Below are 18953 nucleotides of genomic sequence, written 5' to 3' on the forward strand. Positions count from 1 at the left end.
CATACATCATTTTCATCTGTCGTCTGGAAAGGGTAGTATACATGACAAGCAGTGTTATAGAAGCATCAGTATATAATTCATATTGAGCTATATAAAGCTTACCAAGAATGCTTCGCTGTTAGAATCCTTTATTTGAGGAAAAGGTTTTGTTCCATAAATGTGTTTTATTAGAAATCCAGAAGCTCTTTATTAAAATTTAAAATGCCTTCAGAAATTATTAAACATTCCCCAGAGTTGTGCTGACTTGCATTAGTCCTGTGTTGTTTACTGTGTGGTATAGAAACAAATCAACAGCAAGGGATACTCAGGTGGCTCACCTGCATTTTGTGTATAAATAGATAATGCAGTTGGCCAAAATTGGATGTTAGACAAAAGCAGCCAATATTTCTGAGGCTTTTAGTTTTATGTCGGCCTTTCACATATAGTATTTTATTTAATCATTCTTTTGTAGCTTTGATGGAGCTTATGGTATCTGGAGCTACTGTTCACTTTCTTGTGCTTTTAACATCTGCCTTTCAAATGGATAAGGAAATGTTGAATATTTTATAGTAAAAAAAAAAAAATGCCTCCAGAAGGCTAAGTGGCATGTTAAAATGTGCTGTATAATTTAAGAGATGTTGTTAAACAATGCAAAATAAATGTGGGATGTGGCAGGTGGAAACACTTTAGTTAAAAACTTACTAATGTTTTCGGAAATGTCTGACTGAAGAGGAAAACTGGCCACGACACTGAACACAGTGTATGTGCCTTGGAAATTCAAATGCAAGGAGCAAGGGTACCAGAGAGGAACAGTGAGAGTAGGGGCAGGATTACAAAGATCCTGTAAGTGTCAAAACATCAGGAATAATTAATGTGTGCAGTGCACATTTGATTAAATTACTTGTTCAATAACTGTGATAGGAAAGTGGCTATGGGAAAAATAGAATGCATGGACTCTACTTCCTAATATTCCAGTGTGATTTACATTGTATAACCTTAGTAACTGATGAACTGTGACATTTGCTTTAATGTCACTGACACTGGTCAGCAAGAATCCTGAAAGAAAGTTGCACCTGAGCTGGATCAGTAATGACTCTGGGCTTAAAAGAAACGATCATGAGAACTTATAAGCTCAGGTTTACAGAATTTTCAAAAAAAAAAAAAAAAAAAATCAAGATGGGAAGGGGGAGAGGGGGAGGAGGGGTGACAGGTGATCTATTCAGTGGATTAAAAACAAACAGCTGACAAGAGGCATCTCAAGGTCTCAATAGAGCTGTTAGTTTCATTAGTAAAATTGCTCAGAACGAACTAAACCTGGTATCAAGGGGAATGTTATTACAGTAAAAGAAAAACCCCAAAGGGCAAGCAGGCTGTAAACCTCAACAGCTGCCAAAGCTAAATTAAGGATTATACCATTTAAGCTGTTATAGATGAAAGACATCTGGGTGACTCTGACCAGTAGTCACATGTTAGGGAGGGAAGCCCAGTAAGCTGCTGCACCAGGGGTGGAGATTCTCAAAAGAAAATGCAACAATGCAGTATTTTCTTCTATTACTTTTTAAGGAGCTATTTTACTTATCTCTATCTTGACTTGGAGCCCACTTTCCCATGGCCGATCACTAGGTCATGTGACTGAACCAGTTCAACTGGACTATTAGGTTTCCATCCAAGCCAGAGATTTTATACTCTTAACTAGAGATATTTTATTCTAACACAATTATAAGAAAACTGGTGGGGAACATAAGAGTGACTTTACAAATGATTTTTTTAAAGGTTTCTTCTATTTCCGAAACAGTGAAAACTACTTTTCTCTTGTGAGGATGTGTGATGGAATGGGTTCAGATACAGCTAAATACATGTGAGCTAAGGTGGTCAGCTCTGCAAAGACACTGATCCATTATTACCCTTCCAGAGTCAGTTTGAGGTTTGATTTTTTAGTTTTTGTTTTTTTCAGGGGGGGGAAAAAAAGGGGCCTTAATCAGGCCTTGAGCTGGGTGACCATTAGCGAGGAAGAGTTCAACTGCATTAAAAAACAATATACAGAGCCTTACAGGGAAGGAGAGGCTTCCTTTAAAACCAGAAGAGACACTTCATTAGAAATGATAGCTTAAATAAGATTAAGAGAGAATATCTGTTAGACTGGAGACAAAGCCCCAGAAAAGATTCTTCAGAAAACTCCCAGGCATAGAGACGAATTACTAACTTTTATAATTTTTGATGTAGCGGTATAAAGGTTTGTGCTTCATGGTTTAGTTCAACATAGCTACTGACAAAAACAAAAAAACAAATCCAAACAAAACATAGAGGAACAAAGTAAGGTTAGGCCCTTAAGTCAGGGGCTGCTCGTTCGTCCCAACAGAAGGATCTTAGCTATCCTAGAGAGAACTGTGGGAGAGTGTGGCCTAGTTTCTTCAGGCTATGAAATCTCTACTCAGAAAGATAGACTTTCGTCATGGATCCTGTGAGAAAGAATGAAAAATTACTAAGAAGAGAATTAAGACAGTTGGCAGACTCAGTTACTTGTAGAAAGAGGCCAAATGAGAGAACCATAGCACAGCCTTTAGAACACTGATGAACTACATGTGAGAAGTCAGTGAACTTCCTTTCCTCATAGATACCTTCTCTCAACAAAACCATTGGAATATTATTTAGGTAGACTAAAGAAACAGAATGAAAATAATACAAGCAAGAAATACTAGAGATGGATAAGCATGGTGGTAGGCTTTACTCAGCTGGAGAGATGGACAGTTATCTGAGAGCTGCTGAAAAACTCTCAGAACCTCAGAAGAAGGGCAGCTGAGCTAATGACCAATGCTCTCAAGTCAACTCAAGCATAAATCTGATTGATTTCTAACCAGGTATAGGATTGTAGATCAAATACTGTGGTCCAGATCAAACCTTACCACAAGTAGTTTTAAGACCTTGAGTTGACTGCGTCTCTGAGCTGTTCATCCATGGAGTAAAAAGGTTAAGAGAATGTCTCATTTCTCAATACTGTTTTGTTGGCAGCTACACATTGGTTGCAATGTTCTCAAGAGCTACTGAACTTCAAAGAGAAGGAAACTTAGGTAGCTAAGAACTTTAAACTGTCTTTTATCCAACTTGGATCATAAAAAAATTACAATTCCTTTTTGTATATAGATTAGCATCTAAGATTATATTTACACATGTTTTCTGGTCTCTTTTTTTCATACATATACAAACACATGTATGGAAAACCAGTGTCTTAGGTTAGCCTTTCTTCACTCCCTCCTGGAGTGATGTGCTTCTGCAGTTCTAAGATGCAATGCCTTGCTTCTTCAGAATGTGAGGGGTCTAAGGCCAGGTTAGGTAATAAACTAGCTATGGCTCATGGGTGTAATATGTTCTAATGTTTCTACCAGCCAGTTAGAAAATCAGGTCTTACACCAGGAATAGATCAGAATTAAGACATGGGTTTCAGGAGTCATCGCATTAATTCAGACATAGATGGGCTCATCCAAGAAGAGGGTAAAAGTTATACATTGTAAACCAGACAAAAAGATAGTGGGAAAACTAGGAGCCATGACCAACATGAAAGAGAATGAGCAACGGAAATAAAGGGAACTGCCCTCCTCCAGCTGCCCCATGTGTACACAAAGAGGAAGTGCCCAGTGGAAGAATTCATGAATGTGTGACTTCAGACATTTTAGCACCACCAACTCAAGGCCTGAGTATTTGTACTTATGAATATATTTTAAAGTAGAAACAAGCCATTATTTTCTGTTAACAAAATAAAATCTGAAGGAGTGAAAAAGAAAAAAAAACAAAGTGAAAGTAGGAGCAGAGAGAGCTGGGGGAGGTTGGAAGGGATCGTTAGAGCACAGATGTGGTATTTAGTGAGTACCATTTACTCTAAGGGTCTCACTACATCTAAAACAGACTACAGCTAACATTATAGCTCTTCTGCTTCCTTGAGATGGTAGTTGTATTAATCATCCTTCTAATGACACTAATAGGAGTGATAAGAAATTTTAAACACAGTTTTAATTGTACACTGTTTTGAGAGGCATAACTGACACTGATTTGAACTACCCAATTTTGAAATATATATGATTGTAAGAATTGGCTATATTAACTTATGTATCTATCCTCTAATGGGTCAGTAAGCATAAATCATTTTTATGTTGTGCTTTTCATCCTTAAAATTTTTGCATTTATCATCTTAAAATAATTAATTCCTCCAGATATCAGAACAGTTTCTATCTTAAAGGTTATTATTATCAATAACCATGGTTTATTAAAATAATTAATGAAATACAAAAAATCAAATAACTAATTATGCTTTCTCTAGCCTTTGTCATTTAAAATAAAGAATTATTTTGTTTTGTTCTGTGTGTTTGGTGTGCATGTAGGCGTATTTGTTTTTAAATGTGTGTGGGTGCACATGGGTTTTCAGCCCAAGGTTGTTGCCTGGTGTTGTTCTATGTAACATTTTGCTGCTTTTTGTATTGAGATAATACCTCTACTTACACCCAAAGCTTGCCAATTCTACACAATATAGCTAGCTAGTTTGCACCAGAGATCCCTTGTCTATGCCTCCCTATTGCTGGTATTTCATGCATTGCAGACCACTGCAAAGGACACATAAATAGTCCACTTTCACAAAGTCTATGTAAATAATATTTGTAAACAATATATATTTAATTGACATTTTAACAGAAATATTCTTGTTTGAAAATAAACTACAATGTAAAATGTTATCTCACACATATTAGAACAGAATGAGTTATATGTCATTCCAATGAATGTCATTATATGATCCTCAGTGTGGTTTTAAATTTGGGCCAGTTTTTTTTTTTAATTTTTATTGTAGCATTGTGTACCTCTCAGAAAGGCAAAATACATTGTGAAATGCAGTCATCATGCAGTACAATATTTGTGAGGGAGGACTCCATGTGTTATAAGAAAACTCCACTCCCATTCTCTTGTAATTGACCAGTTATCAGCCAGCAGATCTGTTAATTAAACCTCATTTGCTTTAAGGAACATGTGGCCCTGATCCGATGAGGGAACACTGTGTTCACTGGTCCTTTTATTTTGCTCTTGATAAGACATAAAAGAACCAGCTTCATCTCATGTCAAAACGCTTATTAAGATGGTGATAGTGTCTGTTTCCAGAGAACAAGGCATCTCCAGTGGGACACAATCAGTGATGTAATTAGGGAATTTGTAAACTACAGGAATCATCCATAGCAATCATTTATAAGAGGCCTAACAATGTCACATGGGTTCTATAAGGCGATAAATGGCCTTTTCCTTGTAGAAGTAAATTGATTTTTCTAGCCATTCTGTGTTGAAGAGTTTACTGGTGTGAGCAACAGTAGCTGAAGAAAATAAAATAAAATTTAGATTGTTTTGAAGCTGCTCTCTTACTATGCTTTTACAAGACACATTTGGTATATAATTCATTACCTGTCATCCTTTTTAATTCAGAATTCTTTCACAATTGGAAAGCACTGCCATAATTAACATGATCAGACAGCTAGCTAGCTCCCTTTGCTTTCTGGTCCATGATTTTCATGGTTACACCCTGACCTTTCTGAAAATGGACAGCACTGACATTTTGTCAACCTCATAAGGGTGAAATGGATCTATTTAGGGATGTCCAGACCTTATTACTTTAGAGAAATAGAAAGAAAGAAAGCAATCTGTGTTACCTGCCATTTATGATATTATCAAAACATAGAAATCAAATTATAACCTGTATTGTCAGGCATATGTAAGCTTCTTCCCTTAGGACCTCTGTGGATGTGCCTGTGACTACTCAAGTTGGGTTCCTTCTTGTCCTTCCCAAGACATTCTTTACACTCAAGGCATCCTGATCTAAAATGTGTCTTCTCAACACCTGGAAATGGCAAATGTGTTTGTGTGTGTGTGTGTGTGTGTGTGTGTGTGTGTGTGTGTGTCCATATCTGTATATATGTGCATGTCCATATGTGTGTGTTTGTTTGTTTTATTTTTATAAACATTTGTTTGGTTGAATATAGACCTGTGCTTAGTATTTTAGACGTCTGTTTTCAATACAGTATTATCTATAGCCTTGATATAGAGATATGTATACAACAAAAAAACACAGTATAAACTACAGTATTCATGGCAGTGACATGAAGAAGGCTGATATGTACTATGTAGTTGCTCTATTCTATACCTTGTGTTTGTTACAACAGACACTTGAAAGAAACATAGATTGTGGGTGTAGAAAATGTAAAGTAGGTATTATTGTGTTAACTTTATATAAACTGAGAGAAAGACTTGATAATATTCTCAAAGTCATCAGCCTTAAAATCTGGGAATTCAAACTAAGCCTCATTCTCTGCAAATACATTTAAGGGATACTTCACTCTGCACTTTACAACATTATTTTTAAATTTATACTAAAAATTCCTTTCATCAAACTAATTTGCAGATGAGGAAACAATAAAGTCTTTCCTTTGCTGAATTTATGCATATGGTTTAACTTTTTGTCTAAGTCAAACTTTTAATCTTTTTTTAAATGTTTAATTTGTTTCAAAGATGCACTCATATTCAAGCAAGTGTATGTGCTGTATATACGTGTATTGCATATATATGCAGATGTTCTTCATGCCAGAAATGGGGGATAGATCCCTAAGAGCTGGATTTATAGTTTTTTTGAGCCTCATGACACGGGAACTCAATGTAGATCTTCCTCTGGAAGAGGAATTAGTGCTGTAAACCACTGAGCCATATCCCCAAGCCGCCTAGATTATTAACCCAATATAATTAAAATTCTTCCAAATCTTTCAAGCTCATTTTAAATGGCTTTGTAATTAATAAATTATTATGAATAATTGCAGTTGTTAAGAAGTCCCCATGTTTATCAATTTCCATAATACAATATAATTCTTAAAGGTTGTGAGTGGCCTGATGCATGCCTCTTGTTCACACTTGTAAATGTATTCACCTGTTGAAGGAGCTAAAAATACGTTTTAAAGTAATAGATATTAAGTCTAGCTTTGGGTATATATTTTTATAAGGTGCCCTGCTATCAGTTGATGGGATAATGCTGATCTCTCTCTCTCTCTCTCTCTCTCTCTCTCTCTCTCTCTCTCTCTCTCTCTCTCATACACATACACATACAAACACACAAACACACACATTCAAATAAATCATGGACATCATATTTAAGAACAAGTATGCAAGCTGGAGAAATAGTTCAGCAATTAATAGCACTGACTGCTCTCCAGAGGTCCTGAGTTCAATTCCCAGCAACCACATAGTGGTTCACAACCATCTGTAATGAGAACTGATGCCCTCTTCTGGTGTGTATGAAGACAGCTACAATGTACTCATATAAATTTTAAAAAATGAACACATAAGCAAGAATGCAAACATATTATGGACTATAATAGTTATAGGAACTTGGACCACACACACACATACACACACACACACACACACACACACACCTCTGCTGTGTTGCTCCTGTGAAAACATGTGTCTTATTATAGAAACCATCAAGTATGTCTGTTCATTTTTTCAATATAAATCATAACCTTTGATTGATACATTTTTACACAATTTGAATTATAAACAAGCTTAAAAATCTTGTTCCTGTTTATTTAGTTGTTTAAGAAAAATAAAAGTTGGCTTGTGAGTGTTGCCATCTCTAGTCAGAAACCATCAATAACTCATGGATGTCAGTGCATAAGAAATATAAAGCAGAGAAGGAATTTGAGGAAGGGGAAAAGGGGAGTAGGAAAGTTTCATAATAGAGATTTATTTTAATAACTCTACAAATATTCTATGAGAAACTCAAATTAGATAATTAAATTGTGCAAAGATTATAACAGCTCAAGATACTTGAAAAATCTAACAAACGGTGCCAAAATTGACCCTAGCAGTCAATAAGCAAGCAACTACAAGACCTGTGTTTATTTGCAACTAGTCTTTTGGCCCACGTAGCAGAGAAAATATAAATGCCATGCAGAGAATGATTTTTCTGTTTTGTTCTTACACTTTGTGTGTTCTATGGAATCCCTTAGAGACTATTCTTGTGCCATAGCAACACCTGCTGGGAGAGGGAAGTTGGAACAGACATATCTGTTGCCTGCCAAACCTGTTTCCCCAATGAATGTCACTGCATGTCATCCGTCTCCAATACCAAACCTTCACAATTACTACCTCCAGCATACTGCTGCTCCCCATATGCTCCAAACTCCTAACAATGCTGCTATAATAAGATTTTCCAACAATTCAAAAAATAAGCATTGGGTATGTGTTTGTGTATTAAGGTCCTTTAACCTTTTCCTTACAATTTTAGATGTAGATCCTAGGGAATTTTAACCTTCTGTGTGTTTGCAACATGGGGTTTCTTTCTGTTCTCTTCTGAAATTTGTAAAACATCATTAATACTGCCTTGTTAGCATATCCTAATTTATTATGTGTTAGTAGTAAAAAGTATGTGTTAGTGCAAAAGCAAAGGGAAACATTTACAGAATAGGGCAAGAGATGTACTTACACTAATTCTTATCATAGGTAGATCCAGTAGGCATGCCATCTGTACATGTTACATGTTATAAATAAGTACACATGTTATAAATAAGTTCTCATTCCTATGTGAACAGGACTGTAACTGATGCAAGGGAGTGCCACATGACCATTCTTCTGTAAATCAGACTAGCCTTTTATTGGCTGCTAGATGACAAGTCTTAGAATGGACAAATTACTCTCTACTACCAAGTACTTCCTTCCACATTTTAATGTATTATTTCTGTTTCATTGTATCATTCATGTGACAAAATTAAAATACAGTAATATTACTAATAATATAAAAATCCACTGCTTTGGAGTTTTTAAAAATTAAAAGTAAAATAGTGCTCATATGGAAAAATGATCTTTAGGTTGTTTGTTTTATCATCAAACATCTGATAATCATAAGGTAATAATTATCTTTAAGTAGATTTTCTTCACTGGTTTTTTACTAACTTTGATTTGTGACTATCTGTCAATCAAGACTTTACTAAACACTTGTATACTAACTTAAAATGTCACATGATATGAAGGATTCTGAGGCTGTACACACTTTCCTGTGTCATATATAACACAAGTTAGACGTAATATAATTTAGAGACACCGAAAGTAAATAAAGGATACAGGAATTGGGACATTTCACTAAGAACATTTAAATGATAATGAACCATTGCATAGTATGGCAGCTTTAAACTTCATTAAAGGAGGTCACATTTACAACTGAACAAACTTGTTATGGAGATCAGTCCTGTCCTAACCAAATAGGGAGTTTTTCCACAGATGTACCTTTAAGATTAAAATGTGCATTTGCATTCTAAGGCTTGGTTTGTAAAGTGGATCACTAAGCCTTAGACATTCCATGTCAGGAAATGGAGATTTATTGAAGACATGCAAATGGTAACATTCTTAAAAGATTAATTCAGAAATAACAAAGCATTTGTAGAAGAAATATTTTTGTCAATTTAATTTGATAAGTTGTTTATAATGCTAAAGATGACCCTGAAGGCAGGAGAAAAGTGAAATACACTCTGTTTATGTACATCTCAGTAAAGTTCTGACACTTTTAAATAACAGTGATCCCAGGAGTAGTGATGCTGACTGACTGAAGCTCATAGGAACCAAAATCAAAAGGACAGTGAGTTCAAAGATGGCCTCAATTGCCTAGTTGGCTAGAGGTTACCAGGGCTTCAATGACACGTTGACTTAGCAATGAATGAATGAATGAATGAATGAGCAGATAGATAAATACAATAGTAACCACAAAGATATAGGTCCTGAATATCATATAAATTACCCCTGTCTCCTCTTGGGTTTGTACAAATTAAGATTCGCCCCTCCCCCCAAGAAAGTAGCAATATTTATTTATTTACTAGTGCATGGCCAGTAACCTTCCTGGCTTACATCAAAAATCATTAGTAAATAATAAGATGTGATGTCTATCAGGAAGGATATATCAGCAAGTCTACATGTGAGGGAATTTTACCATATCTAAATATTTTTTTTACCCCCAATTACTTTTAGATATTCCCTACTATATTCCAATACATAAGTATCACCATACTTAAAGTGAGTCAAAATTATTGTAAAAATTAATGTCAGGACTTAAATTAGAATTATTTTGATTTTGAAGGGAATTTTTTGATTTGTGTTATAGCATATGAACCTACTCCCAATGGGTCTAAACATATATTTTTCTAACTTTGGTACATTAAGAGAATTTCCTTTTTTATTGGATATTTTATTTATATTTCAGATGTTATCCCTTTACCCCATACCCACCCCCCAAAAAACCCTATCCCATCTCCCCTCCTTCTGTTTTTATGAGGATGTGCCCCCACCTACCCCTGTACTCCCACCTCCCCACCCTCGAATTCCCCGACACTCTGCATCTAGTCTTCATGGGACCAAGGATCTCCTTTCCCACCTGTGCCCTACAAGACATATACATCCTCCCCTGCATATACAGCTGGAGCCATGGGTCCATCCCTATGTGCTCCCAGGATGGTGGTTTACACACTAGGGAGCTCTGGTTGGTTGGTATTGTTGCTCTCCTCATGGGGCCACAAACCTTTTCAGCTTCTTCAGTCTTCTCTCTAACTTCTCCATTAGGAACCCTTTGATCAGGTCAATGGTTAGCTGTGAGTATCCACCTCTAAATATGTCAGGCTCTGGCAGACCTCTAAGGAGACAGCTATATCAAGCTCCTGTCAACATGCACTTCCTGACATCCACATCAGTGTCTACATTTGGTGACTGCACATGGGAAGGATACCCAGGTGGAATGGTTTCCAGACGGCTCCTCCTTACATTTACACAATGGAATATTATTCAGCTATTTAAAACAATGAATTCGAGAAATTCTTAGGTAAATGGATGGAACTAGAAAATATCACCCTGAGAGAGGTAACCCAATCACAAAAGAATACACATGGTATTTACTCACTGATAACTGGATATTAATTAGCCCAGAAGCTTGAAATACCCAAGAATCAACTCACAGACCACATGAAGCTCATGATGAAGGAAGACTCAAGGGAGCAAATATGGAGACAAAGTATGGGACAGAAAAGAGAATTTTCAAAATCTTAATAATTTTTAAGATATTCAAAGCAGTGAGTGGTAATCAGAATTTTCCAATATGATGGTATAGTTGTTTTAAAGAAGAAAACATGGTATTAATGTATTAGAATGTATGTAAATTTCCTTTGTTGAATGGAAAAGGGACACATGGATTGAAGTATGTGTGTAGATGATGACGCTTAGCATCTTCTGTCTAATAGCCCTCGGCCCCTCATAAAATGCCATTACTAATGCCATAGTTACAATTATTGCGAAGACAAAATATTTAGTTCTATTTTCCCCCATATCTCTCTCTCTCATATATATATATATGAGAGAGAGAGCGGTCTGTATGTCGTGTGTGTGTGTGTGTGTGTGTGTGTGTGTATGTGTGTGTATAAAATGAAATCATCCCAGAATATGGTAGCAAGGAAAATATAAGGTACTAAAGACCATGACCATGGAGAATCACTCACGTGATTGAATAGCTGTCTTTTAAAAGTATGGAGTTTAAAATTTGAGTTTGATCTATATCAATGCAAAATTAAACCCCACAATCCATGTTGCCTGAAATAGGATGTTGTTCTTCTTGAAGTCTAAGTCAAATTTAAAACTCATATCAAGTGCAACATAAATTTTAAACTCAGGAAAGAGCTCAGAGCACATACTGGTTTTAAAGATGACCAAATAAATAAATAAATAAATAAATAAATAAGTAAATCAGTTCCCAGCATCCTTTCAGGCAGCTCATAGGTATTTGTAATTCCTCGCCAAAGAATCCCACACCCTCTTCTCATTTACTGGGGCACCTGCATAAGCAAACAAATGCACGTGCAATTAAATAGAAGTAAATATTAAAAAAGAACAAGGTTGTCATTTTTAAAAATTTCCCATTGTTTTTGAAGAGAAAATATATATGCACACACTCATGTGATTCCATCCATTTGCATCATCATTGCCTTTCTGTGTAGTACTGGAAACCTAGTGCAGAACTTTGTACATATTAGACAAGGACTCTCACTAACTAAACTCTAGTCCTCAATTTGATTATTTACATCTGAAAATTTACTATATATATATATATATATAATATTCTGTGCATACAAGTGTATATATATATATATATATATTCTGTGCATCAGTTTGTGTCTATCTAGTCTGACGGTTCTTGAATTCTTGCCTTTAAAAGTCACTTTAAGAAACCCACTACTTCTTTTTTAAAAACTTCCTTATTTTTATTTTTATATTTTAATATCATTTATGCATTCTACTCAGGACTATAAGCATCTAGTATAAACTATTTTTCCAAAACCTTTCAGTGTAACTGAATTAATGTCATATTTATTTTAGGAGTCTTTCAAATATCAGTCTAGTTATTTCACTGTAGAAAATTCTATTTGTTGCATTTTTAAAAGAAAATATACCATCTCATCTTCACATTCCTTTTAAAGTTCAGCACCAGCAAATAAGCCGACAAGCATATCTTGATTTCTGGTTGATGATATTATTATTGCTGGGATTTCAAATGGACCTAGACATTTTTAATAATGACATTTTCAAAGTAAAGACTAATGAGTTACTGCTTTGTTTGATCCCAACACAGATGGCATCAAAACATTTTTTTTCGGTTTTTATTTACAGTCTGTGAGACAATGAAAAAGTTGTTAGAAAACCAATTTGTTCAATTTATCTTTTTTTTTTTAATGTTTGAAAAGTGGGGGGAAATGGACCTTTTAACAGGACTTTCCCAGATCTTCTGTCTGTTATTAAAATGTGGTGACTGGCTCTGCTGTCTAAACTGACAGCACATGAAATAGCCGAGTAAGGAAGAAAGGAAAAGGAGTGGGGTACAGGACGGCAGTGCTGTGGGATGAAATACTGTTGTGGTATTTCAGGATGGACTATGTCAGAAAATATACCTGTATTTTTATTTGCAGGGATTTGTTTTTATCACAAAGTACAAGCATATCGGATTGTTGTCTTGTATTTGCTAAAGAACAATAAATACTATAACTCATATAAACCATCTTAAAGACTCGGAATACAATTAATTGTGGGCCATTATACTGCCTCTCCTTTGATTTAAACTCAATTTGGAGCTTTTCCATTGGTAATTTTAAATGAAAGATGATGGAAAAAGAATATTGGGATCACTTTTTAAAACTCTCCCACCAAATGGCAATACCTGTATCATAAATGTCATTCATTCATTTATTTTACAAAATTCTACTTATTTGAATTAGCAACTCCAGATTCAGTTCATTTTAGTATGTGTTGCTTTTTACAACTCTCATTCTGTTTATCTGCTGTCTGTTTTAGTCCAGCTCTGTAGCTCTGCCGTCCTGTACCCCACTCCTTTTCCTTTCTTCCTTATTTGGCTATCTCATGTGCTGTCAGTTTAGACAGCAGAGCCAGTCACCACATTTTACACCATCGAAGCCAGTGTCTGCAAAGGACTGTCTTGTCCCTTAGACATGGGGAAAACATGGGGAAAGTTCTCAGTAGAACCCAAAGAACCCCTGTTCTCAAGGGGCAAATGATATTCCCACAGGCAGCAAGAATGAATTTCCAGGCAGTAAAATAGGACAACAGAAGATGAAAGTAGTAACACCTGAGGTGGGGGGGGGGGAAGCTCAATGATAAAAATGCTGGTACGTGTTGGATAAAGGTGATATGTGTGTGGTAATAGAACATGGATCCCCAATATCTATATAAATATAGGATATGTGTGATGACCATTCTGGATTCAGGTCAAAAAGTCTACCTTGATATAAAAGGTAGGGAAAGCTTGAGAAAGATATCTCATGCCTACACACACACACACACAAACACGTATACACATACACTCTTGAAGTAATGTAAAGTCATGTGCATACAAACACATATGCACAGACATTGCCCACACATAAACATGGAGAAAATGTAACAACATTTGAATGGACTTTCAACATGTGCAGTAGGCAAGAGTGCTAGAAGACCTCAAGTATGCCACACTTTTTTTTAAATTTATTTTTTATTGGATATTTTAATTTACATTTCAGATGCCATCCCCTTTCCCCATTTCCCCTCCCTAGAAAACCCCTATCCCATACCCCCTTCTCCTCTTTGCTTTTATACAATTTTTTAATGTCAGCCAAAGGCTTTCTAAGTTTGGCAATGCTCAATATCAATCAGAAGTGAAACCTAATACCCAATCTACATATTTTTGACTGGTGGAAACATGTGAATATCCGCCTCCATGTCTGGCCCCCCTCTCTCTTTCTCTCTCATCACCTAGCTCCTCCTCTCCTTCTCTTCCTCCTCTCATTACTCCTCCTCCCTATACTCCTCCCACTTTAGCTCCTCCTACATATCACCCTTCCTGTTAAAATAAAACTTTTCTCAAAATTCAGTTAGATCATAACTATACTAATTTATGTCAGTAAGGTGCAAGATAGACCTAATACCCAGTCCATCATTTTGTTGACTAAGCAGAACCTCTGTCATCTCTCCTAAATAAAAGACTTATTTCTGAGCCTGGAATGCCATACTTTTAAACAGTGGAAAATAAATTAGTAATAGCTGCTTGCTCAAGAGTATCAGGGTTAACTGGTCAGTGAAACCTGTAGAACATACATATTACCATGTCATTGAGAACATAATTTCAAGAGTGATTCATTTATACCACAAAAAATACACTTTTCATTGAATGAGTTTTGAATATGGATTGTTTTAATATTTTACATTTATGGGATTCTTAGAACCTTGATATGCTAATATGTTTCACAAATACTAGAAGAAACCAAAAGTTGAAGCAAAATTTATGAAAAAATAGACAGTACTGGTGTATTAAGCAAAAGCATTGTTCTGGTGATTCTGAAGCCACTACAAGATTTTGTTTTCCTTCTGTACTTCCCCCATCTATGTCTCTGTTACCTCCCCAATCACTGCCCAATATCTCACTGTCACAATTTATTTGCTAGGTATAAACTATCTCACTGAGTTTCTATTATGTATAAGATTGTTTCCTGGATGCTGACAATGCAGCAATGAAGTCTGTGTGTTCACGCAGGAAGCTCTTATTTTCATTTTGACATGTAGAATATGTTGTTATAAGATGCACATGGATAATAAAACATTTACTGTTGTGAAACAAACCATGAGCTGTCATCTCACATAGTAACTGGGGAGGTAGGAGACTAAAATCAGTTTGGATCAAATAGTGTATACGGAACAGCAACATGCTCCACTTAACCATAACAGCTTCCGCTGTTCACAATGCCCACCAACATTCTGTTTCTTCAATACTAGTATTTCATCTGTAGCTACAGGTAAATTACATCATCCTTTAAAAGCCTTTATCCTATTATAATATGGCTTTTCCATGACTGACCAAATCCATTGTGCTGTTTTCAGACTTTCTTTAAACAGTGTGCTGAGGAGCAACCATATTGAGGTCTTGGATTTCATAGTAATCTGGACAAAAATGTGGTTATGATGGAAAAGCTAATGGCGGGGCAGCATTGAACTGGAAGAGTGAGAGATTAGTGGCAAGAGACTACATATGATGCTATGACAAGAAAGAAAGTGATGAATTTCCTGAGACATCTGCTAGTGGATCTTAAAAAACAATACGCAGGTGTAGAGGACATTTTAAATTATATCTATCTATCTATCTATCTATCTATCTATCTATCACAGATATAAACACAAATATTAGATAGTATTCGGAAGTAGTAGGCAAGAGGATATGAGAAAACTAGAAAAACTATCATTTTAATTAGCAAATGGCATATATTGGCAATTAACTATTCATTCAATAAATGATTGGTATTTGAATTTGGAGATGTTAAAAACTTGGAATATAAAAATAGATTGCAGTTGTAGACTGACAGAATTTAGAAAAGATAATAATCTCTCCTGTTATCACGTAAAGCAGGGAAAGTCAATAAGAGTAATCATGATCTCTCATGAAAAACAAGTAATAATTCAGAGCTTAGTGTTTAGTGTTTAGAAACTTTGGTCTAAGCAGAACGAGAGAAGCTTATAGAACACTTAGAAATTGTAATGTTTCTTTTGTAATTTCTGGCCAATGGAGCTGTTAAGAAAGGCTGTCTCTTATTCAAGATTTAAAGTCCTTAAGCCTGTGTAGTATGGACTCCAGTAAGCACAGCACTTGGGAGGCCGTGGAAGTCTAGGCTGTGGACCCACACTTAGCATGGCATCAAGTAGAAAAAAAAAGTAAACAAAACATCTTACAGAAGAAAAGATAATAAAGTGTTATTTAATGCAGTTTTGTTGCTTAGTAAAACATGAAGTAATACAGAAAAACATCTATTTTTAAGCTGTCAAGATAAGAACTGAATTCTGTTTCGCTAACTTTAATTAGGCAAATTTAAATATTGTAAGTGAATAAATAATAAATATACAAAGAAAATTTTGTACTTTTATCATATTAAAGTTTTAGGGAAATTTCAGGTAGTCAAGCATTGAGTTATTATGGTCTAATGTTTTAAGGTCTTTACATAGTCATCATGTTAAGTCAAGACATAAATGCTCGCCTCTGGCTCTGCTACAGTTCACTTTGTACTCTGCTCCTATCGAAGGGTGAGCAAACTTATGGCTCATACAAAAAAAAGGCAAATATTTAGTTGCAAAGCTTTAGAAATTATTGCTCAGATTGAGTACATTTACCCACAGTTTTGGCTTTGGGAAATTGTATAGAGTAAAGATTTAAAATAGCAGCAGTCTGTTAATAGTCTTTTAAATTATATTTTTGTCATTTAATTTACAGAGGTTAATCATATATAATATATAGTTGAATATATTATATTTGAATATATACTTGGATTGATATATATTACAATAAATTTGACACATTCAAAACATTCTAATAGAGGAAGCTTTAGTTAAGATAATATAGTATAAGACAGATAATTTTGTGAAGTATCCATCATGAAGTCATTTGTATTTCTTCTTACCTCTTGTCAAAGACCAAGGCATTTAAAGTGGTCTTGCCAATGACCCTGTGAAGCCAGTGGGTATGAATGCTAGGAACATAGTCTATTCCTCACTTGTAGAGACCATGATTTTTTGGACCAGCTTCCAGTATCATGCAAAAGTGTCAGTGTCTTCATTTCTGATCAAATCTATGTATTTGGCATCCTAAGACTGGGTGTTCTCATTGGATAAATTTTAATATTAAATATTTACTTCTTGGGATTATTAAGAGAGTTGAATAGAAATTTAAAATATTTATCTGTGCTTGGCACATAGTAAGGAAGTCATCATATGTGTTAAATTTTTGTTATTTTATTACATTTACTGTCACATATATTACAGACTCGTAGTTATTTTGTTAAAATACACTGTTTAGAATTGCATGATCTTTTGTGGTATTCTTCTTAAAAAGCAAATTCTTTAACTAAATTATTAATATAATCACAATAAATTATTTGAGTAAACTGAGTAATAATTGATTTTTTTCTAAGTGTATCCCTTTTTTACCATAAATTTTGTTAAAGACAATTTCCATAATGTACATATTTACTACAAGAGGATGCTGATTACTGTTCATATTATCTGGCTGTTAAGATGCTCTAGTGTATATTATATAACTCGTTTTTCTTAACTTGGAATAAGAAAAAGAATCAAAGTCAAAATGTCCATATGAAACCTTTGAATGCCAAAGTGATTTTGGTATCACTTTGATTGGGTCAATGTCTCTAAATTTTATAAAATCTCCATTTCAACATTCGTTGAAAAGTAATTTGAACCTGTTTGTTCTGCTGCCTTGGAGCTGGAGTACAGTAAGACTAGTAATCTCTAATGGGGCAGTAAACTTCCCATGCTTCAGCACCTTCAAAACGGTTGAACAGTAATCAGAAACTTAGAATCACTTATGTTCCCATTTAGTCTTATCTAAAATATTAACTTTAGCTCTTGTTTGTGGACTGATACTTTGCTGCATAGAACCATTTAAGCCAATTCAAATACAATTGAATAATCAAAGCAAATATCCCCAGAGGATAGTTGTTTGTAAGAAAAATAACGGTGTGCTGTTTCTCTCAGAACTTAATGTTTTCTACTAAAACCTAACATAAGATTATATTTCAGGCAAGGAAACAAAGCTCCAAGAAAATAATTCAAGTGTTATCCTGAGTATATTCAGTAAAATAACAAATAATTTATTTGATGAATTGATACTGCTTATATTCACTGAAAATATTTTGAAAAAAAAATTAAGAATAATTTTGTGTAAATAGTATCCATGGATACTTCCCAAGTATCCACATTGTTTCAAAATATGATAACTTGAAATCTTATAAAATTTAAATCTCAAAAAAATGGGAGAATATAATGAACTCTCTGAATATGGCATTGGTCAGCTATTCAATTAAATTCTCACCAGAGAGACAATAGACCATTGTAACATCCACTTTAACTTCTAATTTTATGTCTCAAGTTCTTCATTCTCCTACTCCTTTCCCTGTGTGCTGTGTTGCTGTGATGTACACATAAGTAAAACAAGTGATTTTGAAACTCTACTAAACTGAAATATTTTTATCTCGTTGCTATTATTTTAATGGGCAGTTTTCGATATAACTGATCATGACTTAGCCGTTAGAAGAGAGTTGCATTTGTATGTGAAGGCAACAGTTGCATCATTTTGTTCTGTTTAAAACAAACACTAAGGTCCCAGTTAATGGCCAATAAGACAAGGCATTGAATACATTTTTCTTATGGTGACCATTTGCCTTCAAATGCATTATTTGCTTACTGTGAAAATGTTTACGGTCTTCATTTGAGAGTATACAATAAAAGTTGTAGGGTTATTTTAAGTGAGAGCATCTTCCCTTATTTCTGTAATTCCTACATTTTATGTCATCTGCATTGTCAAATTCCTTCAATCAGAAGGAATTGTT

At 34.9% G+C, this 18953-nt stretch overlaps 1 protein-coding gene across 2 annotated transcripts in view; it reads left to right on the top strand.

Annotated features, from left to right (window-relative positions):
* Mdga2 (MAM domain containing glycosylphosphatidylinositol anchor 2) overlaps nucleotides 1-18953 on the top strand; it is a 730093-nt gene that overhangs the window by 551227 nt on the left and 159913 nt on the right. The gene's annotated exons all lie outside the window — the stretch shown is intronic.

This window comes from Arvicanthis niloticus, chromosome 11 (assembly GCF_011762505.2).
Source record: "Arvicanthis niloticus isolate mArvNil1 chromosome 11, mArvNil1.pat.X, whole genome shotgun sequence".
Classification (NCBI taxonomy): domain Eukaryota; kingdom Metazoa; phylum Chordata; class Mammalia; order Rodentia; family Muridae; genus Arvicanthis; species Arvicanthis niloticus.